The sequence below is a fragment of the Nicotiana attenuata genome, unplaced genomic scaffold (assembly GCF_001879085.1).
Source record: "Nicotiana attenuata strain UT unplaced genomic scaffold, NIATTr2, whole genome shotgun sequence".
NCBI classification, from domain to species: Eukaryota; Viridiplantae; Streptophyta; class Magnoliopsida; order Solanales; family Solanaceae; genus Nicotiana; species Nicotiana attenuata.
This window is the reverse complement of record NW_017673160.1, coordinates 97,761-113,835: the sequence shown is the minus strand read 5'-3', so window position 1 is coordinate 113,835 and position 16,075 is coordinate 97,761.

Here is a 16,075-nt window from a genome sequence, read left to right as displayed (position 1 = left end):
TTAAACTGAAATTCCAAGGATTTAAAGAAACTAAATAATGATTGATCACATTGGTATTGGGCTCGTGGATTGGTTCTGGAGCCCAGTACAGGTCCAATATAATATTTAAGACTTGCCCGCAAAAGTTAGTGTCAATCCGATTAGTTTAAGTGTGTTTCGGCTCGTTAGAGGAGAATTAAGAACTTGAAGTTGATAAGTTTGATTCTATTGGTTTTAGGGGGCGATTCTTAGATTTAGCGTAGTTTCGAGCGTTCCGAAGGATCGAGCGGGTCCGTTTCATGATTTCAGACTTGTCGGTATATTCGGACGGGGCCCGGGAGCCCCGAGCGTCAAACGGACGAGGCTCGAGTGAAGTTGAAAAAGTTGGGAAGTGTTGAAGCTGCTTCTTCTGTCATAACCGCATTTGCGGTTGGTCGGCCGCAGGTGCGGGACCGCAGAAGCGGTCGTTCCCTCGCAGATGCGGCCAAGGCTGGCCAAGCCCAAAAACCCAAAAGCGGCTCCAAGACCGCGGAAGCGGTCCCAGCCCATTTGGCCAGCGTTCGCAGATGCGGGACCGCAGATGCGGAAATCGCCGAGGCAGTGAGCTTCATTTATTACGGGTTCTAAGTCGGTTTTGCCATATTTCACTCCTCCATTGGGAGATTCTAGAGCTTTTGAGAGAAGACCTTCACCTAACATCTTGAGGTAAGTTTATTCCACCTATTTCTATTTTAATACTCATGTCTTAGATAGATTAAACACTAGTATTAAGGTGAAATCATGGGGTTAGAGAAAAAACCTAGGGTTTTGACAAAAGTTGGATTTGACCACAAAAATTGTTATGAAATGAATTAGAAATCATATATTATTGATCCTTGGGTTATGAAGAACAACTTCCCTTGAAAGATTTCGGAAGCCGGGCACGTGGGCCCGGGGTCGAATTTTAGAAAACTTGTGTTTAAGGGTACGGAATTGCTTAAATAGTTAGAATATGATCTTGTAAGTTTGTATTGACTAGTTCCTACCTCGTTTATCTAGTTTTGGATCGTTCGGCTCCAAATTGAGAGTTCGGGCTCGTTCTTGGTATTGGAAGTGCACTTTGGAGCGAGGTGAGTCTCCTATCTAACCTTGTAAGAGGGAATTGTCCCCATAGGTGATGTAATCTAATAATTTGCTATTAAATGCGGGGGCTACGTACGCACTAGGTGACGAAAGTCCGTGCGTAGCTACTATTGTGCTAAGTCCGGGTAGTTTAGGACCCAAAAGCATGCTTTATGTGGTATTCTTGAAACTCTATGTTTAATTTGGAGTGTTTAATCATGGTGATTAGGATAAATGAGATTAGTTAAGAGGAACATGACCATTCTTGGCTTTTAAAGGAGAAGATGATAATTCAGTGAGTAATTGCTCCCCAGTTATATGTTCTTGTCTGCCTGTTGATGTGTTTAATTACATTTGACTGCGTCGCATGGTTGATTTGCGAGCGGGGTAATAGATGCATCTATGGTTCGTGCCGTTCGACCCTCGGCATGCACAATTTACTTTATGTTGGATCGGGTCGTACGACCTCGGCACTACTTGCACCTGCTTTACCCAGTATTTTTCTATGATTTGAGCTTATTAATTTTTTCCTGAAATGAAGGTTGCCAGCTGTGACACTATCTAGGAGAGTACCCGCTAGTTCTTGCTATACTCTGCTATTTATTAGTTTTATCCATGCATAGTAAAATTCATATCTCATATTATTTGACCCTAATAAGTGTCAAGTCGACTTCTCCTCTCTACTTCTTCGAGATTAGACAGGTTACTTACTAGGTACATATTGTTTATGTACTCATACTACACTTCTGTACTTAATTGTACGGGATCTGAGGCAGGTACATCTGGCTATCAGTCTGGTGCGTATCTCTGAGCCTATTCCGAGACTTCCACGGTGAGCTGCTCCCCTCCTGTGCCGTTCAGCAGCTTGATGGAGTTTCTCTTTATTTTTATTTTTTGATGTCTACTCTATTTCGGACAGTAGGAAAGGATTGTTCTTTTGTATATTCTACTAGCTGCCCATAACTTGTGACACCAGGTCTTGGCACACACACATTAGTATACTATTCTTTTTGGAATTTGTATATTTATTTTGGGTACCTTACTGGTTATTACTTGTTTAACCTTAATTTAAGAAATTTCTGAACTGAGTTGATAAAGGTAAAATGAGGACTTATTTATATTTCCGCGTTGGCTTGCCCGGCAATGGCGTTGGGCGCCATCATGACCTAATGTGCAAATGGCTCGTGACAATAATAATAATAATAATAATAATAATAATAATAATAATAATAATAATAATAAGGGCTCGTTTGGCCCTAAAAAAATTCAGTTTTTTCCCGATAATTTTCACTTATTTTCGGAATTAGTGTTTGGCATGAAAACTTTAAATTTCACTTGACGTTGAATTTTAAAAAATTCGGAATTTAAAAATTTTCAAAAAGTTGTTTTTCAAAATTTTCACTTCAAATCACTCGCAAAAGTTTAAAAATAGCTCCAAATTGTATCATGTCCAAACACAACTCTAATTTTCATATACCATTGTCTAAGGGTGTCAATGGTTCGGTTCGGCCGGTTATTTTATAAAATTTGTACCATAACAATTTTTAGGTTATTCTATTATTTATAGCCAAAATTAAACTTTTCGAAATTGTTCCAATCATGTCGGTTTCTCTTCGATATCGATACGGTTCAGTTGATTTCGATATTTTTAAATGTCATGTAAAAGTCATTAGTAAAAGTAAAATGCAATAACATACACACTTTTATTGGACATAGAAAAACTCTCTACACAATTTTACTGTTTAAATGGTGATGAATTAAGAAAACATGAAAGGTGACCATAGTATAGACTCATCAATTATTCTACAACAACGTAAAAGAAACTAATCAAAGACAAAAAAAATCACACGAGTAGAAAGATATTAACCAAGTTGGGACTCAAAAATAATGTCTATACAAGATTGAATATTCAAAAAGATAAATCTAAATAATACAAAAGGAAACATATTCAATACATTGTAGTTTGCTACTCATAATCGCTAGAATACTTTGTGTCTTGCTAGTGAATATGCTGGAAATAATTTAATTTTAGTAGGAGTAGCATAATAGGTTTGGGAATTAAAATTTTGATTTTAATAACTTGTTGGCTTGTAATCATTATAATAATTCCAAAGGGCAAGGAAAAATTTAAGCTTTATTATTTTTAAAATTAGTATAAAAATATATTTTCACGTGTAAATTTATTCGGTACGTTTCGGTATTTTTTCGATTTATTTTCGTAAAATAAAAAACCTACACTGATTATCGGTACGGTTGTAGATTTATATAAAAACCTTCGATTTTTATTTAAAAAAAACCTAAAAATCGATTCGGTGCGGTACGGTTCTGTCGGTTTAATTGGTTTTTAAATATCCATTGACAAACCCTACCATTGTCATTTGAAAAACTTTCACTTTTTTCCGGAATTTCACAATTCTTATGTCCAAATGCCCACTAAACGTTCTAAGCATTCTGTGGTAGGATTCAACACAAGTGAGACGGAGATCAAACATTAGTTCATTTGGCGAAGTGAATTTCTTTCATGACATTTAAGAAAAATACCAAGTTATTTATAATTCTTTTGTTTAGAATCCATTCATAGTTTCTTATTGGTTTAATTAGTAAAATATTAATTAAGTGAGCCATTTAAAAAGAAATAAATAATAGTTTAAATTTTAATTTTTCGACTTTTCGACCAAATTTATCGATCGTTTTCTCTGATGTCCTTTTGAACGGCGTCGAGAATCTAGTAAATGGTATCAACAAGGATTGTGGCAGAGTGGTAAGTACGCCTTCATCTTTAACCATGGGTCTCGGGTTCGACCCCTGAGAATGATGTTGCCTTTGTTATGGAGCGCTTTACCCCTAATGTAAGATTTTCCGGCGCAAAGTCAAATTTAATCGGGCTCTAATACAGATACCTGACACCGAGTAAAATAAAAATCAGCGATTTTCTGATAGTGCTAAGGGGTGTGCAATAAGAATCTTAGAACACAGTTAAGAGTAGTACTCTACTTTTGCGTGGAAAATTTCATTGGTGATTAATCATTCAAACTACATAATACAACCATGTTTAGAGAATGAGAGTAGCTTCAACTGGTGAAATTCATATCTCTAGCTACTTTTTCTAGAAAGTAATCATTCAAACTAAATATAATACACTGAACCTTGTTTTTTCTTAATTTCTGTAGAATTTTCAAATTCCCAACAAATCCAACTCTTCCTTTTTTTTTCCCCAACAAATGGCGCTTCGACATTTATAAAGGGCTAAATTAATCTACCACAGGAATAATTAGCACGTTATACATGCTTCGTTCTTTTTGGTATTTACAAATTTCATGAATTTTTAAAGTATGTGATCATCTTATCAGAAATTTAAATTATTCGAGATAACCCACTTTTAATTACTTAATTAAATATGTCTTTAATACGTGTGCGAGCATGATTTCTTTCATGCATAAGCTAAGCAATTGAAGTATTTTTTTACCGTTGATGATGGCGAGACTCGAATCTAAGACCTTTACCTGAGGACTACAATACTAATATGTGCGACAATGTAATTAGAAAGTTTAAGCGGTTAAAAAGAACATACTTTTAATTATTTAATTGTATTATTAAGCGTCTTTTGACTAAGAAATACTATCATTTTTAACCACTAATTATTTGCATTTTGTGGAGGGAAATGAAAGAGTAATATACTTGTCTTCTTTATCTCCTTTTCTTCCTTCATGTCTGCCTGCAGTTGACAGCAGCCAAAAAACCTGAGGTTACATTTCTGTTACGTATCATTTTGTTGTTTCTAATCACATCGTTCGAGTATTTATGCAATCGAAGTCCACAACTAGCCTTTTCTTGTGTGCACATATCCAAACTTATAAGGGTAAGCAAGCCGAGCTTGCACCATCACTCATCTATTACCGTACTCATCTCGCTGAACCTGAAGTCTAATACCGGTTGTTGGGTTCAACCAGTCAAAAGACTCTTAACATGGTGTGATATTACTGTTTTGGGCCAAGCCAGCACGGTCTTTCTTAAAAGACCTCTCAATCTGTTCATCTATCAATATGAGACTTTATTTGCACACCTAATGGTTTCTTTATATTCCCCCTTCAATTTTATCCTATTATAATTGTTTTTTTTCTTATTCACTACAAGAACATCACGGACCCTAGCTTGAAAAATAAGGATACGCTTTTATTTACTAAAGTTATATCTTTAACGATCTTTTATGCGTCTATTTGATTTTTTTTTTATGAGTCAAGCACATGAAATTCTTTTTAAATAATATGTTACGGCAAAATTTATTTTTTTTCTATTCGTACAATCATTAATTCCCTTATTATCTCTACTGCAGAAGAGCACATGTTGAAATAACTCGTATTTTCATTATGTACATAAACACAATGTAGCTAGTAAGTAAAAGCATCTTTCAATCCATCAATTCTTTTAATTAAGAAAAATCCCACAAACAAACACACTAGCACACTTGAAAAAGTGGCATCGCAACATAAAGTGAAGCGTGTTCAGTTGAACGTCTTTTATGAAAAATTATACTGAATATTTAAAAAATTATATTATGTATACAGGTCAAGAATTACTTATTATAAAAATATATTAAACGTTTGAACACCCTTTGTAAGTTTTTTTTGGCTCGGCTACTGTTTGGAAAGCACACGAATCTTATATACACTTCTATAGTAAATTAAACATATATGGGGAATAAACAACATTATAGACTCAAAATATAAACACAATTGGGAGTTGTTTTAATTATATTAAATTGAATGAGTTTATGCAGAATTATTGTACTGAGAAAGGTCATTTAACCATGAATCTAACCATATCTATTTTATTGTAAAAACTTGGCAATAAGAGAACCAGAAATATTGTGTAATGTTCAAGGGGTCATTTTTTTTTTTTTTAATAATGGGTGGCTCTAATCTAAATAAGAAGAGAGAATAATTTGTCCAAAAAAGAAAGGATAAAAAAAAAGACAAAAATGCCATTAATGCAGCCAATGATGTCAAATTAGATTTGAAACAATGAAAATATATTTTACACGTTTGTTGTGCGGATAAATTTTGGACCACATCATTTGTGTCTCTTAATTAATGAATAAATCAATCTTAAGTTTTAACATACCGACCTGCGGAAAAAATTAAGAGGAAAATAATAATACAGAAAAAAAATTGTAGTAGGGATTTCGTGACAAATTTTCTTGCGATCTAATTTTGTATATGAACGATGGCATGTACATGATTATTCTACATTCTAGTCCCAAATATTAGTTGATTTGGCAACCTATATGTAATCAAAATATTTGAAAGTATTTTTTTTAAAAGCTGAAATTTATTTCACTTTTTTTTTTTTTTGAATTTGGCAAGTGACGTGTAAGAAGAGATAAAACATAGTTTAGACAAATATTTTTATAATTAATATTATTATAAGTAGCTTATTTCACTTATTATCACATCGAAATGTTTGGTTCGTTTTTCGCCCCAACCAAATAGGGAATTTTGTAACCCCTATTTAGATTTTCGGGCCCTTCATCAAAATGCCCTTCACCCTTTCCTCCTATAAAAAATAAAAATTAGAAATTAAAAATAAAAATTGTACCACCATCTGATAAAGATTGTAATGGTCGGTTCTAATCAAAGTCATATCTCTATAATTATACATTTGTCATCACTGTTTGCTTTTCTGCTTTACACAAGTGGCACAGATTGAAGAGGAAGTGAGAACTACGTGCTTATTGAAAAGCTTTCCTGATTTGAATTTTAGGGTTTCTGCATTTGTTATTGAATTCATAGGTTGTTTTAGTTACTGGATTCGTAATTATATATATATATATATATATATATATATATATGATAAACCTTTTTAACACAAATATAAGATCTAAGAAAAAGTTGTTTAGTTCGTCCCAACCAGTAACTGATATTGGAGCTGCGCCCTTGCCGGCACGACATATTTCTATTTTTATTTTTATAACACACATGTATAAACACATTAGGAGATAGTACTATTAGAGGATTTTAGAAAAGAATTTAGTAATTTAATTTTCTTCCTATTCTTTCACAAGCTCCAAGAGCCAGTCACGAAGTAATTAACAAATGAATAAAAATTATTATACTAGTTGAAAATCATTTCTTGATTGAAGTCCACTCCAATAATGTTGGTTCCTTGATTTTCTTACTAATAGAAAATGATTTATAATTGAAGAGAGATGAGAACTAGCCCACGTAGAACAAATTAATTAGCTAGCTGGATAAGGGTTAGCAAAATAACCCATTTTTTCCTTTATGTTTTATACTTTTATTTTATAATTAATACATACTTGGCTCTAACTTGATAGGTTATAAATAAAGATTCCAATTAGGATGGCGTAAGCTCAGTTTCATTATCAATCAAGTAAACAGTGTGGAGTCATAAATTAATTTTTAATTATTTTGTAAAGGGTAGTTATTATTTATATTTTTACTTTTCGACTTTTAAGGATCTCAATGGACATGTTTGGCCACTTGTCATAAATTGGACCAAGAAATGTCACCGATATTGAACTTTATAATGGCTTATGGCTTAATGGTCAAATTTTATTATATTAGATAATAGAATAAATAAGGGTGAGTAAGTTTATATACTTAACATCACAAAGCTTAATGCATAGGAATAGACAAGAATCCTCTTTACATAAATGTATGAAATAATCACAAAGGGATTAGTGTTTTTACCCTTAACCGGAAGTTTCAAGTTTTAGCTCAAGGAATAAATTAAAAGAGCCTGGTAGGAAGCACAATTCCTTCTAATGAGTCACATGCAATGTGAATTCAGGATAGTCGGGGCCCAATACAGGTTCCCGATACCGGATGAAAAATAAAAGAAAAAGTATGGAGTAAGAATTAAATTAATATAACAAAAAGTGTCATAATTTCTTGATCTATGAAATAAGAATTAAATTAATATAAAAAAATTCATATTTTCTTGATCTTCTTTATCTTTTTTTTTCCCTCTTTCTAAATTAGGTCATTAACGATATTAGAGCATTCATTATCTAAATTAAGTTCGTTACTCGTTAATCTTGTTTAATTTAATGCTGCTACATATGATACTGTAAAAAATACATACACATTTCTTTTCATCTCGTTAATATGTCAGCAAAAAAGGGATATATCAATTTACAAAACCAAAACGCATGAATATTTTCTAGAGAAAAATGAGTTAATCAAAGGTAAAAATGAATGTGTACCAAAAACGAAAAGGCAAATAAACCAATACGGGTTGTGATAGAGTGGTAGCTAGGTATCGATTATTTTAACCAGAGGTTTCAGGTTCAAGTTCTAGAGTACAAAATCATTTTTGTTAGAGAGAGTCTTACCCCTCAATATAGGAATGCAAATTCAGATTTAGTCAGAACCCTAAAGCAAGTACCAAACATCGAGTGGAGAACTAAAAATATTAAATATCGAATAAGTTGTTGCCTTACGTAGCAAGAACTTGCGACTCGGAAAATTGTTTATGACCTTTATCCATTTGATAAGCTCAAGAGGCACCAACAATATTATTCTATAATATTTATATATTATAAGACATTAATGTTTGCAGTTCTTTTGACATAGTACTCTATATTATGGGAAGCTATCTCTTAGGGGTAGGTTTCTTTGAATAATAACCCCTTGATTCTTGTCTGTCACCACGTCATACAAATTGCAACCCCTTAGAGGTTTTAGAATTAATGTCTATTGCTATTTAATTTGGGACTTGATGTTGATTTAATATTTTAATTCAGTGAGTTTGTTGAGCATTGAAGTTTTGATGATTAACATAACAATGTGTGACTAACTGTTCAAAGAACCAGGTTCTCAATGTAGCTGCTTAATTGTTGTGAATAACCAGCTCCTCGGGTTAAAGGATCAACTCTTCATGATTGATACTTGTACATATGTATAAGACAGTAACCTTATCTTAAAATTACCAGGTCTGAGTTTGGTGGAAGATTGCTGCAATAAGTGATAAGGGTTGTTGCTCAAGAAGATATGGATAAGTCAGTCAGAGAAAAAAATCCTCAAAGCTTGTGGAATCCTTGGAACAATAGTAGTCCTATCAAAGAGGAAGCTGACTACGAATAGGACTCCTAAAAGATCTCAAGTCGTGTTTAAATAGGATTAATTTTGGACTTCTGAACTATCCTTTTACACATCGACTAAAGTTTCGTAAGTTATTTTTACTTGTGTTGAGTACTTGCTTTGTATTCTTCCGAGTCAATCTAGTGAATGTGTTTTAGGAAATTGAGTTGTAATCAAACGTCATAAACAATTAGTGAGTTGAAGTGAATATTTTGCTTTACAAGTTAGAGTAACATGTGATCAAATAAGAGTAGTAGGAGTACCGGAGAGTATTGAGTTACAGTCCTGTAATTGATACATTTTTGGCTCAGTGTTCCAGTGGAGTTGGAGTTGAAAACCCTACGTGGTAGGTCGTGGTTTTTGTACCTTTTGAGCCGGGTGATTTTTCACGTAAAAAATCACTATGTTTATTGTATTGCTTATTTACTTTACGCTTAAGGAACATGGTAAAGAACCAAGTTCTTTAGTAATTCAGACGGGCACTCAAAGTAATAGTGAGGAGCACAGTTGAACCTACTATTCTCAAATTTCATTTATATTATTTTTATAGATTATATACACCAATTATAAAAAAAGATTGTATAGTTAAACTTTATTTGATTTAGATTCATTAAGAGATTGAATTACATCTTAAATTGTAAGATATATTAGTCGAAATAAATATTATAACCAATATAATTCAATTAATAAATTTAGTTAAGTGTAAATAAATTTAATTAAATAAAAGACCAATTTCATTAGGCTAGTCCATCTAGTTGGACTGCAAATAACGAGCCAGCTTTATTAGCCCAAGGTTCATTAAATGTCATCTTATCTTAAAAAATCAATTTGTGCCACGCCTTAAGTGACGTTGATCAAGCTCGAGGCTTTTGATCAAGAGGTTATAGTAACTAGAGTTTGTTAAACATTTAATGAAGATTAGAAGTGCTCACTTTAACCAAACATAGATGATCAAAACTGCTAAGAAATATATTTAAGAGACCACCTTAAACCTATGTCAAAATATAAGGGCCCATTTTTTGTTATTTTCTCTTGCTTTTTGAAATAACGGAAAAGTTATCTCAGTGTAACCTATATGTCACGGGTTCGAGTTGTGAAAACAGTCATTAATGTTTACATTAGAGTAAGCTCTCTACGTCAAACCATTTTGAGTGCGACCCTTCTTGAACGCGGGATGCCTTGTGCACCAGTTATCCTTGTCTTTCTTTCTTTTTCGCAATCATAGGGAAAGAAATAATCCAGAATGAAAAAGTAAGACACCACCTTAAACCTATCTCAAAATATAAGGATCATTTTTGTAATTATTTTTTCTTTCTTTTTGCAGTAACAATAAAGGTGTCTAGATGTGATCTATACGTCACGGGTTCAAGCAGTGAAACCAGCCACTAATGCTTGCATTAGGGTAGGCTATCTACATCACATCGCTTGGGTTGCGACCCTTCTCCCGACCCTTTATGAACGCTGGATACCTTGTGCACCGGCTATCATTTTCTTTCTTTCCTTTTGCAATCATAGGGAAAACAAATCTTTTCCATCATCTAGAATGAAAATAAGTTAACCTAATTGAACCATGTTCGTGTCTCCTCTTCTCATTTTCAATTTCTTCAACAATTTAATGCCTTGTCTCATTCAAAAATTAATTAGTTTCATTTTCTAGTCATTCATATTCGAATTTCCTCGTCGCAAATCGTAGTTTTTTTCCCCCTATGTATTCGAGTTTCCTCTTCTCAATTTCAATTTCATATTGTCTCATTCAAGTGTTAGTTTCCTTTTCTAGTCATGTTCATATTCGAATTTCCTCTTCGCAAATCATAGTTTAATTTCTGTCTATAACCATGTTCGAGTTTTCTCTTATCAATTTCATTTTCTTCAACAATTTAATGCATTGTCTTATTCAAATATTAGTTTCCTTTTCTATAGTCATTCAATGTTCGAATTTCCTCTTCCCAAATGACAGTTTCTTTTTATATATATATATATATGAACGCCAAAATCCATTTTCCACTTCTCAAATGGCAAAATTTCCTTTTTCTTTGTGATTTGTGATCCATTTCACCCTTCTCAAAAGGCAATTCTCCTTTATAGCGACAACAAACGATAATTTAAATGAAGGTAAAGTGCATGTTTTAATACACAACTTATAAATTACAACTTTTATGTGCATTATATATTGGCATGCAATTCCTTGCTCCTACGATATGCACAATATTCTTGAAATGTTATTTTTTTTTTCTTTTTAGGTTAAACAAATATTTTTTTGGTTAGCTGGATACTTAAAGTAAATAAAAATATTTACAAGCTACTTAGAGCATTAGAGCTTCGCATGCAATATTTGCGCTCAAACGTAGTTCCTAAAATATCTGTCTATATTGCTTTGTTGGCAAATACCATGAGGTACTACCTGTTAGTAGACTGTATTTGTAAAATAATTCTGGAAATATAAATGAGTATAAACAGAAATGAACATAAACAGAAATGACATAAAACCAATTCGAGCCCACTGAATTCACAGTGTTTCCTTAAGGAATTTAATCCCCTCCTAGTACCTAAGGTTATGGATTATTTCCTCCCAGGATAGAACGAATTACACACTGGTGTAGTGGTACTTCAAACCCCAGTGTTTCAGCGAACACAAAGTTCGGTAGCAAATCACACTTACTTTTTGCTTTGTTTGATGCTAAAAGTATGCAGAAGAAGGAGAAGAAACTCAGAAAATCGTAGTGAAATTCTGAGCAGAATAGTGTTGTATTTATAGCCAAAGTTAGGCTGAAATCTGAAGAGGTGCAACTCTTCAGAATCGCTGTTTATGCAAAACGCCCACAGCATAAATGCCATTACATAAATGGCCATTTACTCAATAATAAAGAGGGAAAATAAAGAGGGAAAATTGAAGAGGGTAGTTACTTTTCTGTTACCAAAACAAAAAAATGGATTGGATTTAATATTAATATCTAATATTAATATTTTGTTACTAAAACAAATATTTAATAACATTTCTGTTAATATTTTACTATTAACAAATAAATTTGGTCCAAAAAGTTAATCAATCAATCGATCATTTGACCGAAGCCGAAGCCGAAGCCGAGCCGAGCGAGCGACGACGACGACGGCGCGAGGCTTGCCTTCTTCTCAACTCTTTAAGAGCTAGAAGAAGAGCAATTGCTTATATACCCATAAAAAACCTCTTCCTCTTCCAATATGGGACAATGCCCATTTGCCAGGGGGGGGGGGGGGGAGGGGGGAACTTAAAATTTCACTCAAAAATTTTATTTCCCTCCATTTCCCATTCACCCTCTTTTAAGTATTTAATATATTAATTAAACACATCCAAAACCCAACACTACCAAAACTCTAACGAAATGTTAATTAGTTTAAAGAACTCTTTATATTTAATTTGTCGTATCTTTTCTTTAACTTGAGAAGCTACTCGGGTAATGGAAAAAAAGTAGTGAAATGCATGTGTTCTTTGAATACGTACACATTTTGGATAAATTTTGTACATACAAAGAAAAAACAATTCTATTTTCATAATTATATACAAGTATTAAGTATATATACCTGAAGATTTTTTAATAACAATAATATAGGAGTGAATAAATGCCTTACTGGAAATGTGAAAAAAAATATTTGATGTTTTATACTTCAACACCACACAAGAGGGGGGGGGGGGGGTTGTGATTTGTGTGGTGTCCAATTTTTCGCTTAAGTTATTTATGGAAGGACCTGGTTCTTCTATGTGTTCCAACTACTACTGTTGCGGAATAATAAGTACAGAAATTAAAGAACACAAAGATTTTACGTGGAAAACACCTGGCTCAAAAGGTGAAAAAAACCACGACCTACTTTCCAGTAGAATTTTCCCAAACTCTCCACTAAAATCACTGAGCCAAAAACTGCATTTACAAAAACTCTTTTGTAAACCTAGGATTAACTCTAATCCCGTTGTAGCACACAGCCTCAACTGTTGCGACAACTTCAAGTTAACTCTAACTTGAAAAATCTGAGTACCTAATACAATTGCTTCTAGATAAAGCTGAAAGGTACAATATGAAAACACCTACTACAATTAAACTAGAATAAAAGACAGATACTTGGAACTGGTTCTTCTATCTGGTTCAAGTAGTTTCAGGTTTGCACGCTTGAATCACACATAAATTGCTTGCAAAATTACCTTGCTATTTTGCTCTCAATTCATGTTTAACTTCTGTTTATATGCGTTACCTGTAAAAAAGAACAACACTGATATTTATGGATTTAGTAAATAGAGATTGACTAATTCTGATGCTACTCTTCCTTGGTGGAAGAGTTCTAGTTGATCTCAACCTCTAACTCTATCCTTCTCTTAAACCGTGTTCTCTTTGAGTAAGGAGTCTTTCTACTTATCCAATATGCAACCTTTTCGATCAGGATCAGGAGATATCACTTCTGGTAAGTTAGATTTATCTCCTTCACGTGCATCTCACATACTTGAGTTAATCATATTTGTGCTTCACTAGGATGGACATGGTCCATGTCTGAGTTCCTTTGTCAGTCTTCAAAACTCATCTTTACTTGGGCCAACAAATTCCCCCTTTTTGAGGATGACAAACTCTGTGCCTTTCACTCACTTAGGCCGTGTCAGAACTTGGCACAATCATCAATGCAAAGTCAAAAATTTTGTTACTTATGATCAAGGACCATGTTCATTAGGTTATAAACATCACTTATTCAGAATATAAAGCACAATATCTTTTTCCCCTTTTGGCATCATCGAAAAGTTGCATAAACAAAGTGTTATCCCCAGAATTTTAAAAATTACTCATGGCCACTGGGGCAACTGCAAGTGCGATCACGGATTAATCATCAGTAACCAGCCAAACATATTCAAACTATCAAGGAAAGATAAACAGTCAACAAGAGCAAAAGCAGCAAACTTCATTGATAGAGATATGATTCTGCCACAATCCACAAAAAGAAACAAAAACAGTCAAAACATGAGCAAAACAAGAAAAATCCCTAATCTGGGTCACTGAAAGGTCTAGACAAGGTTCAGGAAATGAAGGCTAAAGAAATTAAGGCTTAGAAGAACTAGAGGGTTGAGTCTTGGCTTGGAGAAGGTGCAACATGTCTTGAAGAATGCCATCATTTTTCTCCTTTTCCTTTGTGAGCTCAGTTTTGAGAGCAACTCTCTCAGATTCAACCTCTGCTAAACGAGCCTTTAGCCTAGCTATCTCAGCATCCTTTGCCCCACTCTCTTGCAATAGAGCTCTGACCTTGCTATTGATAGGTGTCTTTTTAGATGAACCAGGTTAATTAGGAATGGCATTGACCTCCTAATCACAAGTAATCAGAGTGTTAATTCCAAAATGGTCTTTGCTTGTGGCCATCTCCCACTTCTTCAGTGGCACCTTAAGGAGTGGCATGGGCTTTGGAGCCATTGATAACCCTATCAAGCAGCTTGATCATAAATGCAAGCCAGTTGATCTGCCTTCCACTTTCAAGACACTCCATCAACACCAAATCCATGTAATTAGCAATGTGTCTTCTTTCCTGCCTAGGTAGCAAACACTTGTTGACAAATTCAAACAGGACTTTGTGGCATGGCTTCATTTCACTTTTATAACACGACCTCGGCCTCATTCACTTCTGTGCTATCACAGAACTTCCTAGTGATGGCAAGGGCAGTAGGAAGGGAGTCCAGGCTTGGACATCTCTGCCTTGTGTAGTCATCATACCCTTCAGAGGGAATGTCAAGGATTTCACCCAGCCTTTTAGTATCAAAAGACACATTGAACCCCTTTCACCTGGCCGGTAACTCTGCCATCCTTGACCTCTGCATTGGCCATGAACTCAATAATATCATTCCTTGCCAGCCTGCCATCCAACTGAAGGACCATGTCGTTCCATCCCTGAACAGCTAAAGCATCAACTAATCGAACCATCCTTGGTTCCTCCAAATCTTTGAAAAGTCTACCCTTCAAAATGGTTCGTTTGCCAAATATGGCCAGCTTGTCTTGTTCATTATCAGATTCACTCTCTTCTTCACCACTCCAATCCTCCTCCTCAGTGATTCTAACTTGCTTGGCTTTCACAGCAAACCTCATCCTTTTAGCCAAAGAAGGTTCAACAGTCTTGGAAACAGATGAGGGCTTCTTGGAAGAGGTCTTGGTCTTCTTGGCCTTAGGGGTCTGCACCTCCATAGTCACATGTTCATCCTGATGGACCAGGTCCATCTCATCTATATCAACAGCCTCAACAGGCTCTGCAATCTAAGCTTTCCCTTTGTCCATTCTTTTCTTCTTGCTTTCTGCCATAGCCTTTTGTAACTCATCCTCACTCTACTTCAACTTACTCCTTGTGGCCCTTCCTTTTGGTAGAGGAATCTAAGCAGTTGTTGGAGAAGTAGCCTTTCTTTTCTTGGTAGTTATTGCAGTGCTGGGAGCTTTTGGTATTGGGGTTCTCCTTTTCTTGGGGTTATAACTTGCACCCACTTTCTTCAGAAGGTCTGCTAGGGTCTCCTTAATAGATGAACCGGGTTCATCTGCATGTGAACTGAGATTGACCAGCCCTTCAGCAGCCTCCCCTGAGCCACTTTCCCCTATTTTCTTGCTACTCTCTACCACCTTTTTGTGCTTAGCCCCACAAATAGCTGGTCTAACCATTTCAGAAGTGGATGAAGAATTAGCCAATTCTTTCCCTTTTCCTCTCACATCACTACTCACACGCTCACTCTCCTTTTCTTTTTCACTTTTTTTTACCTCCTCTCCTTCTTGACTTAGGCGTTTCCACATTCATAACAGACCCAACCAAAACAAAATGATTGTCCACATTTTCAACTAGAACAGAACGTACCTCAGAAGGGGGATTTTACGCCTTCTCAGAATCAAAAGACCCAGTTCCTTCCCCCTCACTCG